Source organism: Chlorocebus sabaeus, chromosome 16 (genome assembly GCF_047675955.1).
Source record: "Chlorocebus sabaeus isolate Y175 chromosome 16, mChlSab1.0.hap1, whole genome shotgun sequence".
NCBI classification, from domain to species: Eukaryota; Metazoa; Chordata; class Mammalia; order Primates; family Cercopithecidae; genus Chlorocebus; species Chlorocebus sabaeus.
The window spans coordinates 35,361,617-35,382,291 of NC_132919.1; the positions used below are offsets into that span (position 1 = coordinate 35,361,617).

At 46.2% G+C, this 20,675-nt stretch overlaps 1 protein-coding gene across 9 annotated transcripts in view; it reads left to right on the forward strand.

Moving 5' to 3' along the window:
• The window catches only part of ACACA (acetyl-CoA carboxylase alpha), a 332,440-nt gene that overhangs the window by 41,103 nt on the left and 270,662 nt on the right, over nt 1-20,675 (forward strand). For 2 of the 9 annotated variants that reach the window (XM_008011162.3, XM_037993723.2), the window contains exon 1: nt 15,993-16,251. The exons of 4 other annotated variants lie outside the window; for them this stretch is intronic. The gene's annotated coding sequence lies outside the window, so the exon portion shown is untranslated. Of the gene's footprint in view, nt 1-15,992; nt 16,257-20,010; nt 20,133-20,675 lie in introns of those variants that run through there. 3 more of the 9 variants (XM_073004876.1, XM_037993720.2, XM_037993725.2) reach the window with 3 other exon arrangements.

Here is a 20,675-nt window from a genome sequence, read left to right on the forward strand (position 1 = left end):
ACTTTGTGATGGCATAGATAGATGGAGCATAAAAGAGAATGAAGGGCCGGGTGCGGTGGCTCATGCCTGTAATCCCAGCGCTTTGGGAGGCTGAGGTGAGTGGATCACCTGAGGTTGGGAGTTCGAGATCAGCCTGACCAACATGGAGAAACCCCGTCTCTACTAAAAATACAAAAATTAGCTGGGCATGGTGGCGCATGTTTGTGATCCCAGCTACTTGGGAGACTGAGGTAGGAGGATCGCTTGAACCTGGGAGGTGGAGGTTGTGGTGAGCTGAGATTGTGCCATTGCACTCCAGCCTGGGCAACAAGAGTGAAAATCTGTCTCAAAAAAAAAAAAAAAAAAAAAAAAAAAGAATGAAGATCTACTCTGTCTTTCTCAAACTCTAGAGCTTCTTTGGTCTTGTTTTGTTTTGAAGGTGGGGTTATTTTTTGTAGAGACAGGGTCTCACTGTGTTGCCCAGACTGGTCTCAAACTCCTGAGCTCCAGCAATCTGCCCACCTTGGCTTCAAAGTGCTGGGATTACAGGTGTGAGCCACTGCACCCGGCCCAGATAACTTTTTCAAAAAGTTTTGCTGTGAGAAAGAAAGCAGAGAAATGAGACCACTGACTAGAGGGAACATAAATGCTTCACATCTTTATTGGTCCGAGCAAGTCTTTATTCGTCTTCCCTACCCTCTTGCCCCCAAATGCCTGCTTCTCTTAGCAGAGGAAGTGGTTAGGGCACAGGGGCTTCATTGCTTTCCTTGGGTTTTGTGATTTTTGCTTACTATTTCCTTAACATGATGACATGATTCTCTGCTCCTGTGAGGTATTATCACCTTCCCTCCTGTTGCTCTGTTTGAAACTCTGTACCTTACTCCCTAGATGCCACGGTACAATGCTGCCACCTTGGAGCAGGAGTAGGAACTGATCTGAGGGCTTGCTCTTCTTATTCAGTGTCACAAGGTGGCAAAAGAGATCACTTTTCCCAAAAGAGACCTTGTGCTTGGCCAAAGATGAAGTCTAAGAGTTTTCTTTGATCACCTCTCAGACCCTACCCTTTTCTTTTGTAATTTAAAGACTCTAAAGTCAGCCTGGGCCAGGTGTGGTAGTTCACACCTGTAATCCCAGCATGTTGGGAGGCCAAGGCGGTTGGATCACTTGAGGTCAGGAGTTCGAGACCAGCTTGACTAACATGGTGAAACCCTGCTTCTACTAAAAATACAAAATTAGCCAGGAGTGGTATCGCGAGTCTCTAATCCCAGCTACTTGGGAGGCTGAGGCAGGAGAATCGTTTGAACTCGGGAAGCAGAGGTTGTGCTGAGCCGACAGCACGCCACTGCACTCCACCCTGAGCGACAGAGCAAGACTCCATCTAAAAAAAAAAAAAAGAGGTCGGCATGCATATTGGAGTAGACCATACTGTCGGGGACAGAGAGGTGGAAGATTATGGGCACTGTGGCTCACGCCCATAATCCCAGCACTTTGGGAGGCTAAGTCAGGTGGATCACGAGGTCAGGAGTTCAAGACCAACCAACATGGTGAAACCCTATCTCTACTAAAAATACAAAAATTATCCGGCATGGTGGCACATGCCTATAGTCCCAGCTACTTGGGAAGCTGAGGCAGGAGAATCTCTTGAACCTGGGAGGCGGAGGTTGCAGTGAGCCGAGATCGTGCCATTGCACTCCAGCCTGGGTGACAGCGCAAGACTCCATCTCCCACCTCCCCCACAAAAAAATCCAAGAGTAGACAAGTAGATCCATGTTTCTATTATTCCTAATAGACTATTTCTCTACTGCTAGATATTTTGACTGACTTTCTAAGCATTTGGAATATCAGTGGAGCAGAGTATATCTCTTCTGATCTCCTTTTCCCACACACACACACAAAATCAAATTTGCCAGGAAAAAAGTTATGAGTTTTATGACATTTGTAGTTTATTTTGTTTTAGTTTTGTTTTTTGAGACGGAGCCGCACTCTGTCGCCCAGGCTGGAGTGCAGTGGTGCAACCTTGGCTCACTGCAAGCTCCGCTTCCCAGGTTCATGCCATTCTCCTGCCTCAGCCTCCCAAGTAGCTGGGACTACAAGCGCCTGCCACCATGCTCGGCTAATTTTTTGTATTTTTAGTAGAGACAGGGTTTCACCATGTTAGCCAGGAGGGTCTCAATCTCCTGACCTCGTGATCCACTCGCCTCAGCCTCCCAAAGTGCTGGGATTACAGGCGTGAGCCACCGCGCCCGGCTGACATAAGCAGTTTAGAGAGATGATGTTGGAAGAGAATAGGAACTAGGACCAAATGGATGAATCAGGATGGGTCTGCAGAAGGAGCACTTGATAGGAAGCCAGGAGGCCTACCCTAGGGTCTTTAATGGACTAAATCAATTTGAACAAGTCACTTGTCTTCTCTTGGCCTCTATTTCGATTTCTGTAATGAGGTGGTTGGAAAAAATGGCCTCCAAGGCCTCTTCTAGCTTTAAAATTATTGTGTCTGCACACTATGCTATTCTTTTTTTTTTTTTTTTTTTTTTGAGACAGAGTCTCGCTCTGTCGCCCAGGCTGGAGTGCCTCAGCTCACTGCAAGCTCCACCTCCTGGGTTAACGCCATTCTCCTGCCTCAGTCTCCCAAGTAGCTGGGACTACAGGCGCCCACCACCACGCCTGCCCAATTTTTTGTATTTTTAGTAGAGATGGGGTTTCACCCTGTTAGCCAGGATGGTCTTGATTTCCTGACCTCATGATCTGCCCGCCTTGGCCTCCCAAAGGGCTGGGGTTACAGGCATGAGCCACCATGCCCAGCCTATGCTACTCTTTTTAAACACTGCATGCCATTTTGTTCATTTGTTTTGGTTTGTTTTTAAATTTAAAAAAAAATTAATAGTGGAGGCAGGGTCTCACTATGTTGCCAAAGCTGGTCTTGAACTCCTGGGCTCAAGCAGTCCTCCCGCCCCAGCCTCTCAAAGTGCTGGGATTATAGGGATGAGCCAACAGCGTGACCATTTTATTTATTTATTTATTTTTTGAGACAGAGTCTCGCTCTGTTGCCCAGGCTGGAGTACGGTGGTGTGATTTCGGCTCACTGCAACCACTGCCTCCCAGGTCCAAACCATTCTCCTGCCTCAGCCTCCCGAGTAGCTGGGATTACAAGCACCTGCCACCACGCCTGGCTAATTTTTGTATTTTTAGTAGAGACAGGGTTTCACCATGTTGGCCAGGCTGGTCTCAAACTCCTGACCTCAAGTGATCCGCCCGCCTCAGCCTCCCAAAGTGCTGGGATTATAGGCGTGAGCTACCTGGCCCAGCCGTGGCGGTTTTTAAATTGTGGAATATACTATATATACAGGAGAGTATATAGAACGTAAGTATATTTTCAATAATAATAATAATACTGAAAAAGTGAACATATGTTACCATCACCCAAATTAAGAAATTGAACATTGCCAGCATCATGGATGCTCTTTACATGTCTGTGCCTCTGATCCTCTGGTCTCTTTCCTCCTCCCAATCTTTATTTTTCCATGTTTTGTAAAATCATTGAACTGTTGGCCAGGTGCGGTGACTCATGCCTGTAATCCCAGCACTCTGGGAGGCTGAGTCAGGTGAATCACCTGAGGTCAGGAGTTCAAGACCAGCCTGACCAACATGGAGAAACCCTGTTTCTACTGAAAATACAAAATTAGCCTTGTGTGGTGGCAGGTGCCTGTAATCCCAGCTACTCGGGAGGCTGAGGCAGGAGAATCACTTGAACGCGGGAGGTGGAGGTTGAGGTAAGCCAAGATCTCAACATTGTACTCCAGCCTGGGCAACAAGAGCAAAACTCCGTCTCAAAAACAAACAAACTGAACTATCTATATATGTATCACTAAAAATATTTTGTTTATTTTTGAATATTATGTAAATGGAATCAAACTCTATGTTTTTTTTTTTTTTTTTTTTGAGATGGAGTCTTGCTGTGTTGCCCAAGCTGGAGTGCAGTGGCACAATCTCGGCTCACTGCAACCTCCACCTCCTGGGTTCAAGCTATTCTCCTGCCTCAGCCTCCGAAGTAGTTGAGACTACAGGCACACACCACCATGTCCAGCTAATTTTTTTGGGGGTGAATTTTTAGTAGAGACAGGGTTTCACCATGTTGCCCAGGCTGGTCTTTAGCTACAGAGCTCAGGCAATCCGCCTGCCTCGGCCTCCCAAAGTGCTAGGATTACAGGTGTGAGCCACCACACCTGGCCAATTTTTGTATTTTTAATAGGGACAGGGTTTCAGCATGTTGACCAGGCTGGTCTTGAACTTCTGACCTCAAGTGATCTGCCCGCCTCAGCCTCCTAAAGTGCTGGGATTACAGGCGTGAGCCACCGCATCTGGCCTGGAAATTTCTTTTATGTGTTCTCCCAGTCACTACTCACCATCAGAAGTAAATATTATCAGCCAGACACTGTGGCTTACACCTGTAATCCCAGCACTTTGGGAAGCTGAGGTGGGTGGATCACTTGAGGTCGGGAGTTCAAGATCAGCCTGGCCAACATGGTGAAACCCTGTTTCCACTAAATATACACAAATTAGATGGGCATGGTGGCTCATGCCTGTAGTCCCAGCTACTCAGGAGTCGAGATCGGGTCACTGCACTCCAGCCTTGGTGACAGAGCGAGACTCTGTCTCAAAAAAAAAAAAAAAAAACGGGGCTGAGCATGGTGGCTCACGCCTGTAATCCCAGGACTTTGGGAGGCCAAGGCAGACAGATCACCTGAGGTCAGGAGTTGGAGACCAGCCTGGCCAACATGGTGAAACCTCGTCTCTACTAAAAATACAAAAATTAGCTGGGTGTGTTGGTGTGCACCTGTAATCCCAGCTACTTGGGAGGCTGAGGCGGGAGAATTGCTTGAACCTAGGAGGTGGAGGTTGTAGTGAGCTGAGATCATGCCACTGCCCTCCAGCCTGCAGTTACAGAGCAAGACTCCATCCCAAGAAACAAAAACAAAAACAAAAACAAAAACAAAACGTATTATCCAGATTCTTGCCATCACAAATGAGTTTTGCCTTTTTTTTTTTCCCCCTAGAAATAGGGTCTCTCTCTCTCTCTCTCTCTCTCTCTCTCTCTCTCTCTCTCTGTATTGCCCAGGCCGGATTTGAACTCCTAGGCTCAAGTGATCCTCCCACCTCAGCTTCCTGAATAGCTGAGACTACAGGGGCATGCACCTGGCTTGTTTTGCCCATTTTTTGTTTGTTTGTTTTATTTTGACAGGGTCTTGCTATGTCACCCAGGCTGGAGTGGAATTGTGTGATCAAGACTCATTGAAGCCTCCAACTCCTGGGCTCAAGCAATCCTCCCACCTCAGCCCCCCAAGTAGCTGGGACTACAGGCATGTATCACCATGCCCAGCTAAATTGTTTATAATTTTTGTGAGATAGGGTCTCCCTATGTTGCCCAAGCTGGTCGTGAACTCCTGGCCTCAAGTGATCCTCCTGCTTTAGCCTCTCAAAGTGCTAGAATTATAGACATGAGCCCACGGGTACCTGGCCTGTTTTGCCTGTTTTTGTAGCAGGAAACATACATTTTTTGCTCAACATTATGTTGGTAAAGTTCATCCATATTACTTCACGTAGCAATCATCTGTTCATTCTCATTGCTTTATAATATTTCATTGTATGCATGTATCACAATTTATTTATTCATTCTACTGTTGAGAGACATTTGTGTTGTTTCCAGTTTGTAGCCATAATGAAGTGTTTCTGGGGCAGTTTTGAAAGTTTCTCCAGGGTATAAATCCAGAAGTTCTGGTTATAGGGTATGCAGAGTATGTACAACTTTACCAATTAATGCCAAACTGTTTTCTAAGGAATTGTCCTCATTACACTACTACTTGTAATATATGTAAGTTCCTACTGTTACACATCCTTGCCAAAGGGGCCAAATAATCTTTCCTGCATGATGCAATAATAAGCCTTGGCAGGGCCAGGCATACTTACACGTGCCTTTGGTTGGTTCTCAGAAGCTCAGGCCACAGTCATTTGCTCCCTCCAAGTAAGGGTAAAGATTCATAATATCCCAAGGTCCCTGATCACATGCTCCATTAACCTGGAAATATTGGGGCGGATGGGTTGGTGAACAGAATTTTTATTTTATTATTATTATTATTTTAGATGGAGTCTTGCTCTTGTCACCCAGGCTAGAGTGCAATGGTGCAATTCTGGCTCACTGCAACCACCACCACCTGGGATCAAGTGATTCTCCTGCCTCAACTTCCCAAGTAGGTGGGATTACAGGTTCCCACCACCACGCCCAGCTAATTTTTGTATTTTTTGTAGAGTTAGGGTTTCACCATGTTGACCAGGCTGGTCTCGAACTCCTGACCTCAGATGATTCACCCACCTCGGCCTCCCAAAGTGCTGGGATTACAGGTGTGAACCACCGTGCACAGCCACTGGATTTGTTTTTTTTTTTTATTTGAGATGGAGTCTCGCTCTGTCGTCCAGGTGGAGTGCAGTGGTATGAACACGGCTCACTGTAACCTCCTTCCCCCCGGTTCAAGTAATTCTCCTTCCTCAGCCTCCCTCATAGCTAAGACAGGGTCTCCACTCTGTTGCTCAAGGTGAGTGCAGGAGGCAGTGAATTTAGTAATGACACAATTTCTTTTTTTTTTTTTTTTGAGACAGAGTCTCACTCTGTCTTGCCTAGGCCGGAGGGCAGTGGCGCAATCTCGGTTCACTGCAACCTCTGCCTCCCAGGTTCAAGCAATTCTCCTTTCTTAGCCTCCCAAGTAACTGGGACTATAGTTGTGCGCCACTACACCCGGCTAATTTTGCATTTTTAGTAGAGATGGGGTTTCACATATTGGCCAGGCTCATCTTGAACTCCTGTCCTCAGGTGATCCACCCACCTCGGCCACTCATAGTGTTGGGATTACAGGCGTGAGCCACCGCGTGCGGCAATCACAATTTCTGAATCAAGTAAGGATCCATACGCACTCTGTTCTGTACTGAGCACTAATAGGAAATGAAAGAACAGGAACATGGAGAGAAAGGGGAAAGTAATATTTTCTGTGTGCCTACTATCTTCCAAGCTGTGTGCCAGAAGCTTCACATTTTGGTCACATCATTTAATCCAAAACACCACCTTAGAAGGTAGGCTTTATATCCTGAATATAAGATAGATATATATAATATAGATAAGGAAACTGAGGCTCAGAAAGGGGTCACTTCCTCAAGGCCACAGAGCTAATTAGTGACAGAGTCACGATTTAAAGCATGGTCTGTCTGATTAAAGAGCTCAAGCTGTTTACAATACAGAGCACAGAGAAGGTAGAGTTGCTGCCGCCCTTGAGACTGACACTGCCAATACCAAGAATCAGTTCTTCTCAGTTTTGCTTGCCTCTATTCACCCCCAAAACTATGTTATTCAACTGATTATGACCATCTTATTCATTGATTGAAGCTACATTTCCTTTTCATGGATTTTTTTTGTTGTCTTTAGTCTTTCTTCCTTTGTTTTTCTTTTTCCATTGAGAAAATTGGACACATCAGCGCAACAGGTCCACTGATAAACAAGACGTGTGTTGGAAAATAACTTTCTACCTGCAGGTCTAGGAGTTAACCAGGGTGAGATTTTTTTTTTTTTTTTTTTTGAGACGGAGTCTTGCTGTCACCCAGCCTGGAGTGCAGTGGCACAATCTCGGCTCACTGCAACCTCCACCTCCCGGATTCAATGAATTCTCCTGCCTCAGCCTCCCAGATAGCTGGGATTACAGGCACCTGTCACCACACCCAGGTAATTTTTGTATTTTTAGTAGATGCAGGGTTTCTCTATGTTTGTCATGCTGGTCTCAAACTCCAGACCTCAGGTAATCCTACTGCCTCGGCCTCCCAAAGTGCTGGGATTAGACATGAGCCACCACGTCTGGCCCAGAGGTGAGATTTTTAAAAAGACGTGACATTCATATGTTTATTGCGGCACTCTTCACAATAGCAAAGACTTGGAACCAATCCAAATGTCCATCAGTGATAGACTGGATTAAGAAAATGTGGCACATGTACACCATGGAATACTATGCAGCCATAAAAAGGATGAGTTCATGTTCTTTGTAGGAACAGGGATGAACCTGGAAACCATCATTCTGAGCAAACTATTGCAAGGACAGTAAACCAAACACCACATGTTCTCATTCATAGGTGGGAACTGAACAATGAGAAAGACACAGGATGGGGAACACACCGGGGCCTGTCATGGAGTAGGGGGAGAGAGGAGGGATAGCATTAGGAGATATACCTAATGTAAATGACGAGTTAATGGGTGCAGCACACCAACATGGCACATGTATACATATGTAACAAAGCTGCACGTGGTGCACATGTACCCTAGAACTTAAAGTATAATAATAAAAAAAAAGATGTGACATTGTGAAATCTTCTGCCCTAAGATATGACATACAGGAAAATTTTAATACAGAAGGTATTAAAAGGATAAAAAGAAATTGAATGATGGCTCAATTTTTCTTGACGATAAAGGCTCTACAAAAGTATTAATGTTATATTTTATTATGTATTGTGTTTCATATATAATAAAAAAAATAGAGAGTGAAGGTAGAAGACAGTGAAGTAAATATGTAGCAGGAAAAACCTGAACCTGATATAGGAATAATGAAGACACTAGGGAAGTCTAAAGAGAAGGTAGGGACAGGGGCAGGAAATAAACTTGCCAGGAGCACCTTCATGGCTTTAGAGGAAAGTGAAGTCAGGGATGGCTAGGCTATAAAGCTGATCAACATAAAATGTCAGAATCCTATGATTGGGCAAGACCCAAACAAGTCATCTTGTCCATTTTGCTGTCTTTAAAGAGCCCTTTAAAATTTCTCCAGGCATTTTAGTTGTGGTGTGTAGGACTTAGAAAGGGATTTTTTAAAACATATATATTGGAGGCATCATGGAGGAAGAAGCTAAGATTTGGTAACTGGTTGAAGTATAGAGACTGGAAGTGTTTGCTACTGGATAAGGAAGGAGTGAGAGCAGAAATGCCACGTGAAAACCCTGTGTCCATGTGAAAACATTGTGGGGAGTCTCTACTATTCACGCTGTTCTTTGTTGTGCAATTCTACCTTTCATCATTAGGACCAGACTTATAAAGTGGCCTCCCTGAGGACATTTTCTGACCTTATGTTATGAAGTTCCTTCAGGCTATTAATTCTGGATAAACTGGAGTGATTAACAAGAGCAAAGAGACAGAGTATTCAGATAAGGATTTTGGGTCTTATTTTTCCTTTATATCACAACTGGAGCCACAATTGTGGGCAAGGCACTGACTTTCTTGAGGAATTCTGTCCATCTGTAAAGCAGCTAAATATCCCACTGGAGGCTTTGCCTCTCAGAGACAACGTGAAGACGGATAAGCAGGCACCAGGAGCAGAGTGGCCTCTCAGGTACAAAGCTAATCTTTATTTCAGTCAATGAAGTGCTTACTAATAGAAATACCTAGTCCTACTCAAAGAGCTATAAAAGGGGGCAGCAAACTATACGAGATGGTCTCTGCCTTCAGGATTTAACTGGAGAGCTAAAACCAGTATGCAGACAAAAAATTATATCCTAATTAAATTCTGAACTGTGGGCCAGGCACAGTGGCTCCCACCTGTAATCCCAGCATTTTGGGAGGCAGAGGTGGGAGGATCATTTGCGGTCAGGCGTTTGAGACCAGCCTGGCCAACATAGTGAGACTCTGTCTCTACCAGAAATACAAAAATTGGCTGGGCATGGTGGCGCACACCTGTGATTCCAGCTACTCGGGAGGCTGAAGCAGGAGAATCACTTGAACCCAAGAGGTGGAGGTTGCAGTGAGCAGACAACGTGCCACTGAACTCCAGCCTGGAAGACAGAGCGAGACTCTGTCTCAAAAAAAAAAAAAAAAAAAAAATTCTGGCTGGGCACGGTGGCTCACACCTGTAATCCCAGCACTTTGGGAGGCAGAGGTGGGCAGATCACGAGGTCAGGAGATCGAGACCATCCTGGCTAACACGATGAAACCCCATCTCTACTAAAAATACAAAAAATTAGCCGGGCATGGTGGCGGGCACCTGTAGTCCCACCTACTCAGGAGGCTGAGGCAGGAGAATAGCATGAACCCGGGAGGTGGAACTTGCAGTGAGCCGGTATCGCACCACTGCATTCCAGCCTGTGTGACAGAGCAAGACTCCGTCTCAAAAAAAAAAAAAAAAAAAAAAAAAAACTGAACTGTGTGATATGACCATATTGCCACAAGAATTCAGAGGAGAGAGAGATCAGTGAAAGCTGGAGAAGTACGATAAATCTTGGAGAAAATGGGACTTCTAAGGACTAGAAAGATTCAGAAAAACAGGAGAAAAGTTGGACAAGTCTGCCACCATAAACAAAGGTATAAGGATAAGAATAAGCATGGCAATTGCCAGAAGCCAGATTAAAATATAACTATTGGTGGTCAGTAGGAAATAATAACCCAATAATTCCATTATCCTCTGTCCTGAAGACTGATCACTGACTTTGTTATCTACAGAATTTGGATTCATGGTGAGACAGCCCCAGGACAGAGGGCTCTTCATGGTTCTATTTTCTTTGCTTTTCTTTTCTTTTCTTTCTTTTTTTTTTGAAACGGAGTCTCTCTCTGTCTCCCAGGCTGGAGTGCAGTGGTGCTGTTAGCTCACAGCAACCTCTGCCTCTTGGGTTCAAGCGATTCTCCTGCCTCAGCCTCCTAAGTACCTGGGATTATAGGTGCCCACCACCATGCCAGGCTGATTTTTGTATTTTTAGTAGACACGGGTTTTTGCCATGTTGGCCAGCCTGGTCTCAAACTCCTGACCTCAGGTGATCCGCCCGTCTCAGCCTCCCAAAGTGCTGGGATTACAGTTGTGAGCCACCATGCCTGGCCTCTTTTCTTTTTTTTTTTTTTGAGATGGAGTCTTGCTTTGTTGCCCAGGCTGGAGTACAGTGGCGCAATCTCGGCTCACTGCAACCTCTGTCTCCTGGGTTCAAGTGATTCTCCTGTCTCAATCTCCCAAGTAGCTGGGACTACAGGCGCGTACCACCATGCCCAGCAATTTTTTTATTTTTTATTTTTATTTTTTTTGACAGAGTCTCTCTCTGTCACCCAGGCTGGAGTGCAGTGACATGAGCTCAGTTCACTGAAACCTCTGCCTCCTGGGTTCAAACAATTCTCCTGCCTCAGCCTTCCAAGTAGCTGGGATTATAGGCACCTGCCACCACATCCCGCTAATTTTTTGTATTTTTAGTATAGACGGGGTTTCGCCATGTTGGCCAGGCTAGTCTTGAATTCCTGACCTCAGGTAATCCACCCACCTCAGCCTCCCAAAGTTCTGGGTTTACAGGCATGAGCCACCATGCCCTGCCGCAAATTTTGTATTTTTAGTAGAGACAGGGTTTCACTATGTTGGCCAGGCTGGTCTAGAACTCCTGACCTCGGGTGATCCACCCGCCTTGAGCTCCCGAAGTGCTGGGATTATAGGCGTGAGCCGCTGTGCCCAACTCATGGTTCTATTTTCTATTAAAGCACTTTCTTTCCTCCCTTGATTCAACTCAAGTCTGACTTGAGAGACTTTCTTGTCCTAAGAGTGACAGGTATTGAAGGCCTTGTTGTTCAACAGAGACTCTGGCAGCAAAGAGGGGAACAATAATGATAAATCTTAAATGACTGTTCTCAAACTTCAGGGTGATTAATTATTAGGGATGCTTTAAAAAAAGAAAAAGTCGGCCGGGTCCAGTGGCTCATGCCTGTAATCCTAGCACTTTGGGAGACCAAGGCGGGTGGATCATAAGGTCAGGAGTTCATGATCAGTCTGACCAACATGGTGAAGCCTTGTCTCTACTAAATATACAAAAATTAGCTGGGCATGGTGGCCTGCACCAGTAATCCCAGCTACTTGGGTTGGGAGGCTGAGGCAGAAGAATCACTTGAACCCAGGAGGTGGAAGTTGCAGTGATCCGAGATTGTACCACTGCACTCCAGCCTGGGTGACAGAGTGAGACTCCGTTTCAAAAAAAAAAAAAAAAAAAAAAAGAAGAGAAAAAGTCAACCAGGTGTGGTGGCATGTCCCTGTAGTCCCAGCTACTTGAGAGGCTGAGGTGGCAAGATCGCTTGAGCCCAGGAGTTGAGGCTGCAGTGAGTCATGATTGTGCTGCTGCACAAAAAAAAAAAAAAAAAAAAAAAAAGGGCTGGGAATCTGCATTTTTAACAAGCACCCTAGTGTTTGTTTCTTCAGGTGGTCAGTGGGACATACTTTGAGAAATGATGCCCTAATCTAAATATTTGACCTAAAAATGCCAAATGAAGCTGCCTGGACAGTGGCGCATATAATGTTTATATACATCTGGGTTTATCAATTTTTGAGAATTTATCTTTTCTCATCTATGGCTATTACAAATTCATATGGCTATCTTCTAAAGAGTGTGACACAGACACTCTGTTTTAATGTGTTAGTTTTGTCTTCTTAAATAGACTATACTCACCTCAAAGACAGGGACCTCATACTTTCCTGACTTTACCCACAGGAAGATAAGAAAGCAACTTTAAGGTTGGAAGGTAGCCGGGCTGCTCAGGATGAATCCCTAATACCTTTACATCACCTTGAAAACCCTGGAAGTCAGGCCGGGCGCGGTGGCTCAAGCCTGTAATCCCAGCACTTTGGGAGGCCGAGACGGGTGGATCACGAGGTCAGGAGATCGAGACCATCCTGGCTAACACGGTGAAACCCCGTCTCTACTAAAAAAATACAAAAAACTAGCCGGGCGAGGTGGTGGGTGCCTGTAGTCCCAGCTGCTTGGGAGCCTGAGGCAGGAGAATGGCGTGAACCCGGGAGGTGGAGCTTGCAGTGAGCCGAGATCCGGCCACTGCACTCCAGCCTAGGTGACAGGGCGAGACTCCATCTCAAAAAAAAAAAAAAAAAAGAAAAAAAGAAAACCCTGGAAGTCATATATTTGGGATTTTGTATTCGTTTTCTAGGGCTGCTATAACAAAGTACCACAGACTGGTGGCTTAAACAACAGAAATGCATTTCCTCACAGTTCTGAAGGCTGGAAGTCCAAGATTGAGGTGTCAGCAGTTAGTTTTTTTCTGGTATTTTCTCCTTGGCTTGAAGTTGGCCATGGACGCCCTATGTCTTCATAGGATCTTCCCTCTGTGTGTGTGTCTGTGTCCTCGTCACCTTGTCTTATAAGGACGCCAGTCATACTGGATTAGGGCCCACCCATATGACCTCATTTTAATTTAATTACTTCTGTAAAGACTTTGTCTCCAAATATACTCACATTCTGAGGTACTAGGGGTTAGGACTTCAACACATGAATTTTGGGATACAATTCAGCCCATAACAGACCTCTAGTGTCAGCTTCTAGAAATGTACCACACTCATCCTTCTCTTCCATTTGTTAGTCTCATATAGTAAGTTCTCTCCACTCTTTGGTTCTCCTCCCCCGCCTCTTACAGACATAATAGCTTGTGTAGCAAGAACTCATGGAGCAGCTCTAAAGAACCTACAGTAGGGATGGGCAGGTTGTGGCATGCACCAAACACCATAACGGGGGTTGCTGAAATTCCAGTTGTACTATCTTAAAGACACAGCTCTTTGCCCATTCTCTGCCCAGCTGTCTTAGCATTTGGTGAAAACAATTAGATTATTAGATCCTCTGTAAGTGACCTTGGTATCATAACTCATCCTTCCTTAATTTTTTTTTCACTGTAGCTTTTATTAGGCCTTTCTTTGGCTAGTTCTTTAGAAAGCTCAATTATTTAAAATAATCAGTGAGGTCAAAGGCAGGACATGCAAGGGCTGGCTGAAATTTCACATAAGGACAGTTTTTGAAGGTAAATCCCTGGTTTTGTAGAGCTTCTAAAGCTGGTAAACAGCAACACCATTAAGAATCCTAGGGAGACTTGGCGCGGTGGCTCATGCCTGTAATCCCAGCACTTTGGGAGGCCAAGGTGGGCGGATCACGAGGTCAAGAGATGGAGACCATCCTGGCCAACAAGGTGAAACCCCGTCTCTACTAAAAATACAAAAATTAGCTGGACTTGGTGGTGCGTGCCTGGAGTCCCAGCTATTGGGGAGGCTGAGGCAGGAGAATCACTTGAACCTGGGAGGCGGAGGTTGCAGTGAGCTGAGATTGCACCACTGCACTCCAACCTGGGCAACAGAGCAAGACTCCATCTCAAAAATAAAAAATAAAAAGAATAAAAATTTAATAAAAATAAAAATAAAAATAAAAAATCCTGAGGAAAGAATTCCTATTACTTAATAGGATCTAGGAAAGGTAAAACAACAATAAGACACAACCTCATGGTTTTTAGTTCTTTCCAAAGTCACTCCCTTCATGTCAGCTTCAGAGACTGCTGTTATGGAAAGGCGAGGCTTCCCTCTTCCGAGGCCATGCTTTTCGGTCAGTCAAATCAAACATCTTACTAAACCAGGAAGTCTTGCTCAATTATCTTTTTCCCCCTACCTTTGTCCAACTGATAGATATCTCAGTGATACAATTATTGTGAAATATGAATCACTGTTCTGTAAAGTCCACATCTTCTTTCCTATGTTCTCTGCTTCCAATCCCTGTTATTTAATTAATTTATTTATTTACAGATGGGGTCTTTTTACGTTGCCAGTGCTGGGGTGCAGTGGCTATTCACAGGCGCAGGCACAGCACACTACATATAGCCTTGAACTCCTTGACTCAAGCCATCCACCCACCTCAGCCTTCTGAGGAGGTGGGACTATAGTCCAGGTACATACCACCGTGCTTGACCCTATTATTTTAAAAATGGGTTGATAAATTCTTGGGGAAGCCCCACCTAGTGGGATTATGAGGGCTCCTGGATGAATATTGTTCCCTGTTGGACCAATCTTTTCCTCTTCCTGCCTCAGCTTCTTCCGTCAATAACTTCTTACCTGGGACATGTATTTCTATCCTATTCACGTTTTACCCTCTGGCATAGAGCTTGTTCTCACCTAACTGTCATCCTCTGCACTTCTGGCCTTCCTCACAAGTTTGTAAGCATTAAGAAGGTGCTGTGCATGCTTCATTAAATTCTTCCTTGGATGGGTTGAGTTCACCCTGTTCTTCTCAAGCGCAATTTTCCCCAAGTTTCTTCCCTAAGCAATGTTTGTATTGTGTTGGGACCCCTTCCAGTTATTATTAATTTTCAACACACAGCTACCATGAAAATCTTGCTATGAAGTAACTGGCGAAACTACAGACACGGATTGGCTTCCTCTCAAAGGCTCGGCGTGCCCACAGTGGAGGACGGGAAGCATTCTCCAATCCGAAAAGTATGGAACGCTTTGGCAACTACTTTGCTCAGGGCAGACAGAAGACGGTGGTTCTTTGGTACACTCCCCTTCTTACTGAGTTTCGTTTACTGAAGCTTCTCCTCAACACGCCAGGATCCAGCATGTAAAACACCTTTCGAGTCGGCTGGCTTGGGGCTGAGGAGCGAAACGGGGGGCTGGTTATGGAGTTCCAGCATGGGGTTACTTAGCCCGCCCAGGCTTGCAAACCAGCCAGCGTGATGAGGACAGGTGGTGGACGCGATTGCCCACCTCTTGTTAATGTGTTAGGATTCCACAGACAATTAAACGGGCCCGCACGCCGCCTGCCCCACTCAGCCTGCCTTAATGCTGGGTTCCCTTTCCCCCCGCTACAGGCCGGCTAGTCCCGGTCCCTCACTTGGGACGCCTCTGTCCCTGATGCGAGGCGCATGCTGGACCGCTTCCCCTACTGCCCTCTCCGCCAGGAGGAGGAGCCGAGGGGCTGGCCCCGCACCCGGCTGTAGCAGAAGGGGCCGCGAAGGCCGGGCCACGGGCGCCACGACTGCCCAGGGCCCGCCCGCTGCCCGCCCGCCCGCCCTCTAGCCGCTCAGCCCCGAATGGCAGATCCGCGCTCGGACCATCGGCATCGCCTCACATCGCCCCGCCCCGCGCCGCCCTCCCATTGGCTGCCGCTGAGCCCTGGGGCCCGCGCCTCGCCCCCCGGCGGCCCTGGCCGCGCCGCAGCCCGGAGCGGGGTCAGAGGTGAACGGCCTGGAGTAACCCCGGACGTAGTCACCTCATGGGGCTCGCAGGCTGAGGTGGGAGGCAGGGGCGGGGCGGGGGCGGGTCAGGTCCCCTGAAGCCCCGCCCCTTCTCCGTGTGCGGGGCCGGCCTGGTGCTGCGCGCCTGTCAGCCATCGCCGGAGCCGCCGACGTCTCCTCCCGCCCAGCAGTGTCTCCACGCTGGGGCTCCGGAACCGCCTGACCGCACACGTTGCCACCCTGAGGTGAGGTGAGGGCCGGCCCAGAACCTGTGACCGGGGGCCTGGAGAAGCTGGGGCCAAGGGAGGGGCGGCGTTAACCATGGGGCCGCCTCCCATCCTCCGCCCGCCCGCACGCGGCCTGGGCTCCACACCATCCAGACCCGGTGCCGGGCAGCCTAACCCTTCCCGCGGCTCTAAGGCCTTGAGGTCCCCTCCCTTGAGACATGGAGAGGTCTGGGGTCTCGGGAGGTGGGAGCTCAGATCCCGGAACTGGGAGGCGTACAATTCAGGGCCCCTCTAGAAAGGGGCTGGGGTTTCTGCCTGGAGCTCGCCCCCCACCCCTCCTGCCCAGCTCCAGCGTGGTGTGATTCCTTCCAGACCCCTCTCCAATCCGATTCTGGGCTCGGGAGAGAGAGAAGACCACGTGGGAAGGGGGCGTTGCGGGTTGGGTCTGATTGCATTGAAAGTCCTCTCTCTCTTGCAGGGTGAGGTGTGGGGTGCAGACCTCACTTGCTCTCTCCGTGCCTTTGTATCGTGGCGAGAGCCAGGGCCAGGCAGGTTGTCCCTGCCAGTTCCTGTTCCCAGGATTTTATTATGTTGTCTGCGAGGGACGTAGTAAATGTACATGCCTTTTGTTACTCTCTCCTCGTTTGCCATGCTGATCAAGGGAAGTTACTGGAAACAGGACGTAGGAAGCTGATGTGAAGCTAATGATTTCACAGGAAAATGTGCGTGAAGGCCCTACCCGGATCGGGGCCAACGTTAGTTTGGATTTGGAAGTGGGAGAGTGGACACTAATGGACACTTGAAATCAGCTCTAAAAATCAGGGACTTAGTGTAGGCCTTGTGGGTTTTATAGAGGCATTTAAGAATATAACTGCTCAGGAGAAATACTTTAATTTCAGATATTTTTGTTTGGGGATTTAAGACTGGAATAAAAAAAGACCCTAGGCCTTCCTAATTCCGTTTCTACTTAAGCGATGTTTCAGTAATTTCCTAATGTGTGGATAAACCTAATAACCACATCTTCAGTCTCAGAAGTTTATTTCCTTGATTTTTCTCTCTCTTTCCATTCATTTTTTCCCTCCCAATTCGGTAGTATAGATTGAGAAGCATGCTTTCTTTGGTTACATGGTCTCTTCTCCCTCAACAGGGAGGAATACTCATATTTGTCCCTTCTTGAGGGGAATGCCCTGGATGTCTGTGATGAGAAGGATTTCTGTGCTGCTTATTTGATTGGCACTTTTCAGAAAAGCATTGTGGCCTAATAGAGCAGGACCACCGTTTACCTATCCAGATAGATGCCTGCTTGCTACAAATAGCAAGTTTCTTCCCACTTCTCTTGCCTCAGTTTCTTCATTTCTCAATAAAACTGAATGCATAACACGAGGACTGATGTAAACCCAAGAATATTAAACATTTTAAAGTGGGCATATGAAAGATACCAAAGGTAAAGTATTAATTTATGAAGCCATCTGTGTTTACTAGTGTTGTAGAAATTTGTTATTTTGTTTGTTTGAGATGGAGTCTTGCTCTGTTGCCCAGACTGGAGTTTCTATGGTGTGATCTCGGCTCACTGCAACGTTGTCTCCTAGTTTCAAGTGATTCTCCTGCCTCAGCCTCCTGAGTAGCTGGGATTACACACGTGCGCCACTATGCCGGGCTAATTTTTGTATTTTCGGTAGAGACAGGTTTCACCATGTTGTCCAGGCTGGTCTCCAACTCCTGACCTCAGGTGATCCACCCTCCTCGGCCTCCCAAAGTGCTGGGATTATAGGCATGAGCCACCACGCTGGGCTTGTTTTGTTTTGATTTACCAGTGCATAATAGAAATACATCAAGCATAAGATTAAACAGCTTTTTAAAAAGGAAGTCTTGGGAAATGGTGGCATTTATCTTAGTGAATTTATAGTTCAATAACTAGGTAATGATGAAGACCTGGTATTGTGAAAGCCAGCCTCGGAGAACACTCTCTCATCCGATGTTGACCTCTCTAAAGTGCTGTAAGCAGGTTCAGGTGTACATCACTACATAACACTATTTCCTTTGCCATCAGTGATTGGGAAAATTTTTATACCTGTCATGTGGACTGGTTTAACAGGTCTAGGGCTAGTGTATTTCTTTCTTTAAAATCTTTACTTCCTTCATTTGGATGGCTAATATCCTAATAGTCTTAGTTTGGGAAAGAAGTGAATTAAAATAGAAACTGTGGAATAATACATTAGAAATTAGTATTTTCAATTGTGGGAGGAGAGGAGAATCCTTTTGTAATTCAGAAAAGAAAGTTATGTCATTATCTAACATGTTCTTAAAGATTAGTAATTATAAGAGCTGCCGGGCATGGTGGCTAACACCTGTAATCCCAGCACTTTGGGAGGCCGAGGTGGGCGAATCACGAGGTCAGGAGATTGAGACCATCCTGGCTAACACAGTGAAACCCCGTCTCTACTAAAAATGCAAAAAATTAGCCGGGCATGGTGGCGGGCGCCTGTAGTCCCAGCTACTCGGGGATGCTGAGGCAGGAGAATGGCGTGAGCCCGGGAGGCGGAGCTTGCAGTGAGCCGAGACTGCGCCACTGCACTCTAGCCTGGGTGACACAGCGAGACTCCATCTCAAAAAATAAAATAAAATAAAGTAAATTCTAGGAGCTGTGTGTCAAGCATCTTTCCAAACCCATAAAACAGTAAGATTACAACAAAGCGAATAAACACTAGAAACTCATTGGCTAAAAAAATTCCTATTAACTATTGAGGTAATTACCATTAATCTACTTTAACAGATTATTAACTGTTTTTTTTTTGTTTATTTCAATTTAATTTAATTTTATTATTTTTTGGAGTCAGAGTCTCGCCCTTTTGCTCAGACTGGAGTGCAGTGGCACAATCTCGGCTCACTGCAACCTACACCTCTCAGGTTCTAGCAATCCTGCCTCAGCCCCCTGAGTAGCTGGGACTACAAGGTGCGTGCCACCATGTCCGGCTAATTTTTTGTGTTTTTAGTAGAGATGGGGTTTCGTCATGTTGGCCAGGCTGGTCATAAACTCCTGACCTCAGGTGATCTGCCCACCTCAGCCTCATAAAGTGTTGGAATTACAGGTGTGAGCCACCGCATTCGGCCTCAATTTTATTTTATTTGTTTATTTATTTGTTTGAGACAGGAGTTTCGCTCTTGTTGCCCAGGCTGCAGTGCAATGGTGTGATCTTGGCTCACCGCAACCTCCACCTCCCGGGTTCAAGCGATTCTCCTGCCTCAGCCTCCTGAGTAGCTGGGATTACAGGCACGTGCCACCACGCCTGGCTAATTTTTTTATATTTTTAGTAGAGACGGAATTTCTCCATGTTGGCCAGGCTGGTCTTGAACTCCTGACCTTGTAATCCACCCGCCTCGGCCTCCCAAAATGCTGGGATTACAGGTGTGAGCCACCACGCCTGGCCACTTTATTTTTTATGTATTTATTTATTTTTTTGGAGATGGAGTCTCACTTTGTCGGCAAGGCTGGAGTGCAGTGGCGTGATCTCAGCTCACTGCAACCTCCGCCACCCAGGTTCAAGCAATTCTCCTGCCTCAGCCTCCCAAGTAGCTGGTACTACAGGCGCATGCCACCATGTCCGGCTCATTTTTGTTTGTTAATAGAGATGGGGTTTCACCATGTTGGCCAGGTTGTTCTCTCACTGACATTAGGTAATCTGCCTGCCTTGGCCTCCCAAAGTGCTGGGATTACAGGCATGAGTCACTGCACCTGGCCTTCATTTTTAAATGTTTTTTTATTTTTTATTTTTTTAGAGATTCTCTCGCTGTGTCACCCAGGCTGGATGGAGTACAGTGATGTGATCATTGCTCACTGCAGCCTCGACCTCAGCTCAAGCATTCCTCCCACCTTACCTCCGGAGTAGCTGGGACTGCAAGTATATATACCACAGTGCCCAGCTAATTTTTAAATTTTTTTGTGAGATGGAGTGGAGGTCTCACTTTATTGCCTAGACTGGTCTCAAACCCCTGGCTTCAAGTGATCCTCCCATTTCAGCTTCTCAAAGTGTTGGGATTATAGGTGTGAGCCATTGCACTCAGCCTATTTCTTTAATTTTAAAAAACCGTAATGAGTACTGTATTCACTTGAATCTAATGGACTATTTGAAGGTGATATTAAATAGGTAGGAAACTATGACAAATACTGTCATAAGGATGTTGCACTTACACAGAGTGTAAATCTGATTGATAAGGCATTAATTCTTATGAGTTTAGCTGGTCAATCTTAGTTAAGTGTGCTCTAATGATACAGTTCTCTTACTAATTTGTTACTTTTTCAAACTACCATTGGGCTGTCTAGTCTCAGGATGTTTAAGGAAGCAAGTGAAAAGTGGCTTCAACAAGGGCTATTCAGTGCCCTACCTAAAGGTTGGTGGCCCCAGTTGGTCTTGCCTTCCAATGGTGTTGAGACTTAGACTCAT